Source organism: Equus przewalskii, chromosome 15, assembly GCF_037783145.1.
Source record: "Equus przewalskii isolate Varuska chromosome 15, EquPr2, whole genome shotgun sequence".
Taxonomy (NCBI): Eukaryota; Metazoa; Chordata; class Mammalia; order Perissodactyla; family Equidae; genus Equus; species Equus przewalskii.
In genome coordinates this window covers 36,876,996-36,882,776 of record NC_091845.1, presented here as the reverse complement: position 1 = coordinate 36,882,776, position 5,781 = coordinate 36,876,996, and the positions used below count along the sequence as shown (strand labels likewise).

Here is a 5,781-nt window from a genome sequence, read left to right as displayed (position 1 = left end):
CACAAGTTCAAACAGGTAGAGGTCCCAACCCTCTCCCTCTTCAGGGGAAGCAGCACTGCAGGGCCTAGGTCTGGGTGGGCAAGGGTTTCAGTCCACTGAGGATGGGGATGGGGCACTTAAGGTGGTAGGACCAGTGTGAACAGTGGCTGGGAGGCCAGAGCAAGATGTGGGGATGCCATGCTCAGGTGAGGAGGGCTCTGGGGAGCTTGAAGAAGGGGCTTGGAACTCTGGTTGTTTGTGGGAAGGTCAAGGCATTTGCTCAACATCCATCCAACAAAAAGTCCCTACTGTGTGCCGGGCATATGGTATTCTAGGCTAGGGATTCAGTAGAGACCCTGAATCAGCTGAAATCCCTGCCCTGGTGGAGCCTATACTCTAGTCGTGGGAGATAGGAAAACAAGAGCAGTGTCATGCAGGTGCCATGCAGAAGATCCTAACAGGGCCATATGCTAGGAGGCTTTAGGCATGTGGGGATTTAAGCCAAGATGTGAGCGATCTAGAGGTCTGGGGGAAGAGCATTCTAGGCAGAAGGAACAGCAAATGCCAAGGCCTTGAGGTCTCTGATACCCTACATGGCAGCCCACACGAGTGGGACAAGGCAGAGAAACGGGGTGGATGGGACCAGAGAGGCAGGCAGGCACCTATTGGTCAGGCGAGGCCCATGGACTTTATCCTGTGTGTGACAGAAAGTCATTGGAGCATTTTGAACTGGGAGTGATTTTTAAGAATCACTGTGGCAGCTGTGTGGAGACTGGATTGTGGAAGCTGGAAGACCAGGAAAGGGCTGTCCAGATGGGATATGATGGTGGCCAGGACTGCGTGCTTACTGGGAGGTAGTGGGAATTTGGCATCTGGAGTGTTGTTTGGAAGCAGGACCAACGGGACTCTCGACAGTTGGCTATAGGGTGTAAGGGAGGGTTGTGTAGGGCAGCTCTTTGGTTCTTGGCTTGAGCACATGAGCAAATGGTGAAGTCATTTTCAGCAAATAGGAATGCTGGGAAGAGCTGGCCGGTAAGATGGAACTCAAGGGCTGGATAAGGCTGGAAGCACCAAGGAAACAGGTGTCAGATTTAAGTCTGGAGTTCCAGAGGGAGTACTGCTCCAAAGAGAAAGTTGACCCATCGTTAGCATAGACACAAGAGCCAAAGTCCCCCTCCAGCCTCAGGAACCTAGAGATTCAAATGAACCAATCATCTTGAGGCACTCAAGGGGGCCAAGGCAGAGGCCACCTGGGAAGGACCCTGCTCTGGATGCCTCCCACATATCTGCCCAGTGAGACAAGGCCACCTCACCCCACCCCAAACCTAGAGAAGTAAGTTATTAGACAAACTTGGCTTTTCTGAGCCAAGCCCAGCTCCGAGTGGAAGGTGTTGTCATGGAAACCCTGGAGGCCAGGTGATCCTCTGCCCATCCTAACCCAGCCTGGTGTGGGAGGGGCTAGACCCTACGCTAACAAGACTGTATCACTGCTTAAAAGTCTTCTTCAGAAGGTCTGGGGGTTGCCTACCTTCATCACCACGAGTTAGCTGTGTGTCTTCAGGCAAGCCCTTCACCCCTCTGAGCCTTGGCCTCCCCATTGGAGGCAGTTGCAGGGTAACTCTCTGAGCTCCTGTCCTCCCCTGTCAGAGGTCTGCAAATGCAAAAGCCAGCTAGGTCATGCATGTCTGCCACGCCCACAGCAGAGCCCAGGGTGGCTTCAGCCCCAGCCGAGGCAGGGCAGCCAGAATGACGGGGCTGGAGGGGGATGCTGTTCCCACAGGTATGGCCCGTGGCCCCTGCCTCACCCCCAACTCCCAGACTCTCAGCTCTTTGGGGACGACTCCTGGCAGACAGGCATCACTCCTGGGCGTTCTTTCTGCAGGAGAGGCGGTGGCAGTGGCAGCCATACTCCTCCATGCCAAGCACATTAGGGGATAATTAAGTAAAAATAGGCCTTCCGACCAGTGTAGCTCATTAAGGCCTAATTAAGTTAATTAGTTCCAGGTGTGGATGGCGAGGCTCAAGTGAGGCGGCGGCTGTTTGCTGTAATTGCATTTTCGCAGCAGCAGTGGTGGCGACAGTAATGTGGTGGCAAAGGCAGTGGCTTCCTCTGAGGCCTGGAAGCCTGCCAGGGAGTTCAGGAGGCTGCCACTGAGCTGGGAGGGGTATGAAGCAGCCACACAGGCCAGGGACCACCCATAGAGAGAGAGAGCAGTAGCTGGAGGTTCAAGGTCAGCCAGACCCAGAGAAACCTGCTTTCTCAAACTTGCTTCTCTCTGCATGGCTGTTGGGGATGGGGGTGGGTGTATAAAGCCACCAACAGGTATCCTCCCCGCTGGCTGAGCAGGATGGGTGCACCGTGGCTGGTCCTTTGGATTTCCCCACACTACATGGCCGTCCTGTGGAAGACTGTAAAATGGCTTTGCTGAAAGGGAATATGTGACTCAGAGGCAGTGAGTGAGACGTCTAGGAATCCACCTCAATCACCTTCTCCATTTGGCTTGAGTTCCCAATTCCTGTCCCTTTCTGGCAGGTGTGTGGCTCTTAGAGATGCCCCCGCTTTGTGGTTCAGGGCAGGAGTGAGACCACACAAGTCTGGGGCCTCTGCAGAGGACCTGCTGGCCCAGTAAATCTCCTGCCCCAGACATCTCCCTGAACCAACTTCCTGCCACAGCTTCTACACCCGACTGACCCCGAGGACTTGCCTGTATAGGACAGCCCTCACAGCCTTGGTCACACTTCCGTTCATTCATCCATTCAGCTGTCACTCAATGAGCATCTCCTGTGTGCTAGGCAGCAGGGCAGGGGCTGGGAACACAAGGCTGGAGAGACAGGTTGACCCTGCCCCATGGTGCCTTTGGTCTCTCTGAGGAGGCAGAAACACTAATGGCCCCAGCCTCACAGTTTTATGGTGGCTATGGCAGCACAGGGGTGCTTAACCCAGACCTGGGAGGAAAGATGTCTGATTTGCTGTGAATATGATCCAGGTGAGGAGCGGTGTGGGTACCTGGTATGTGCTAGGGACTAAAAGGGCCTCCCCCTGGCCAGAGGGCAGCACAAAGTACCAAGTTGGGAGAATGAGGAGCCAGATCAGGGAGGCCCAAGGGGAGCTTCTGGGGGATCTAAGCAGAGCTGCTGGGTAGAAAAGGAACTGGTGACTGGTGCCTGGTAGCTGGGAGGATTGGGAGGCGGCAGCCAGGGCCACGGCTTGGAAGCAGAGAGGATGGGTGGATTTGTTTAGGGGTGGAACTAATGTGGTGTGGTACTCTGGTTGGCTGTAAGGGATGGGGAAAGAGGAGCTGCCAGGCCCCTAGGGAGGGGCCCTGGGAGTGGGGTTGGGTTCTGAGATGTCCAGCGCTGGGGTGAGGCAAGTGAAGTGCCTGGGATGTAAAACTTAGGATACTTACTCCCAGCCTGTGTTCCCACCTGTGCTCTGTCCCTGGTCCTCTGAAATTTCTCACTAAGAAAGACACATCTCGGAAAGTGGAAGCCATCCCCGGAGACAAGGCAACAGGGGGATAGTTCTGGGCAGGGTGTCCCCTCTCCATCCTTCAACCCCTACCTGGGAGGTGGTGCCTTCTCTGCACCCTCCAGGGCTGGGGTGGGGTCGGGATTGATACCTTGGTGTCTTACACGCTCTGGACTCCATTTCCATTCTGATGCCTGAGTGACAGGTACCCCATCCAGCTTCTTCCTGCATGCATCCCATGACAGGGCGTTCCCTGCCACCAGGGCAGCCCAGTCCCTTGGCTCAGACCATTATAAAACATGGTTTACCCTGAGCCCGAATCTGCCTTGGACTGTCTTCTACCTAACAGTGGCCTTGGCTCTTCCTCCTACCCTTCCCTCACCTCAGGTGTGCCTGCTGATCCCCTTTCCTGAGACAGTCTAACCTCTCTGAGCTTCAGTGTCCCTGCCTGTAAATGGGGAAACAATAGCTGCCATGCTCTAGGCTGGTGCTAGGATTAAATGACGTGATGAACCTTATGAGGCATAAACCTCATGATACATGCTAATTCCTCAATAACGGGTTACTAACCCATACCAACAATGAATAACTACAGAGGTGGACACCGTCCTCCGCCTGGGGTGGGCTGCCCAGTGATGCTGCCTCAACCTGGGCTCTCGCACTGACCTGTGGGCCTCAGGTTGCAGGTCCTGCTGCGCCCCCTCTGGCTTCCAGTGCAGATGCAGAGCTAATCCCCGAGGAAGCTGTTCATGGGGAAGAGGAAGGAACATTTTCTGGAGATGGCCGACCTGTGTTGAGATATGGGGGCTGCCTGCTGGTGTGAATTTGTTCTCTGCTCAGTATTCAGTCCACCTGCAGGGGCAGCCCCAGCCCCTCCCCTCTGGCACCCTGCTGAAGGCTTTCATTCAGGGGGACCAGTGGTGGCTGAGAAGGGGGGATGCAGACCCACCCTGACTGAGGTGTGTGCCTCAAGGTATACCTGGGGCATGTCACTAGACCCAGTCATGTCTGTGGGGCTGCCTTGGTGGTGGGGGTCTGTCCTGAGCCTGAGGTGCCTGCAGAGCCCCAGATCCCGTGGAGAGTGGCAGACACTACAGAAGCTCACTCCAAACACTTGTGGTTTTGCTGGTCATTGTTGGGGTGCCCAGACTCCTCCCACGAGACTGCAGGGGGTTGAGCCTGGGGCAGGGGGCTCGTAGGAACCCCTGGGTCCCCTCAAAGATCTGAAGAGCCAGCCCAGGAAGGAGGGACAAGGGGCACTGCCACCAGTCTCTGAAGCCATCCTGCTACCCTTCTCTGTGCTGTCCCGGGAGCCATGTCCACAGCTGCAAAGCTGGCTCCTTCCCCAGCACTCTGCTGCTGCTCAGGGCTTCCCTGTTGAAAATCGGAGCTTGTCTCAATGGGACTCCTTTACATTTAAGACAGCAACAATTGTGCTCGCCACCTCCTGGTGACCTGGGACCTCTGGATTCCTGTCTCAGGGAAGAGAATACCACAGAGGAGGGAACCACAGGTGCAAAGGCCTGGAGTGGTGAGGCAGGGTGGCCATGCAGGGATGCCAAGTCCCTGGGTAGGCCAGGGGTGATGCTAGGGGAGAGCGGGGGATGTGAGGTGTTTGTGGGAGTCGACGGAGCCAGCTGTGTGTGGAGTAGACAGCACTCCATTCCCACCCCAGCTGTGGGAGGGAGGGTCCAGTGTTACTACAGACCTCCTTGTTTTTACAGACTGGGGTTCCAAGAGGAGAAGGGACTTGCCCAAAGTCACACAACTTGTGGGGCCTGGGCCACCACAGTCTGACCCTACTCCACTAAGAACTAGAGGCGAGGCTCCTCCCTATGGGGGTGTGTCAGGAGGAGGGACTACCATGGGGCTCAATTTACTATTTGGTTTGGGGGCCTGATGCCTTGAGGTGCTGGGGCCCCAGTAGCCCTGGCTCTGCCTCTTGCTTACTGTGGCGTGATCCCTGACAATGCCCAGCTTTGCTCTGTGCCTCAGTTTCCCCAGTTCTACAGTTCCCCAGTTCCCCATGCTCTTTTGCCTCCCAGAGCCACAGTGTACCAGGGGAGGGGGTGCTCCACAGCTCCATGCACAGATGGGAAAATGAGGTCCAGAGAGGGGACAGGAGGACCTGGGGCCCAGATCACTCCCAGGCCCACAGACCCAGCTCTGAGGCTGTGGTCAGCAGCCAGGAGAGGAGGCTGCAGGGGTCAATGACCAGCAAAGCCCAGCCTTTTGGTCTCCAGTTTTCTTTAATCTGCCTTCCAGCTCCCTCTGCCTTGCTTTCATGACTCCACCCCAGCTGAGTGCATCCTGAGGCAAGGCCCCCTTCTCCC

At 56.1% G+C, this 5,781-nt stretch overlaps 1 long non-coding RNA gene across 1 annotated transcript; it reads right to left on the bottom strand.

Annotated features, from left to right (window-relative positions):
- Positions 1 to 1,507: 1,507 nt before the first annotated feature.
- On the bottom strand, positions 1,508 to 5,781 carry LOC139075933 (uncharacterized). Its single transcript, XR_011526946.1, has 3 exons — positions 5,507 to 5,781; positions 4,115 to 4,191; positions 1,508 to 1,630 (listed from the first exon to the last, which is right to left on the bottom strand). It is a non-coding gene; the product is annotated as an uncharacterized lncRNA (long non-coding RNA).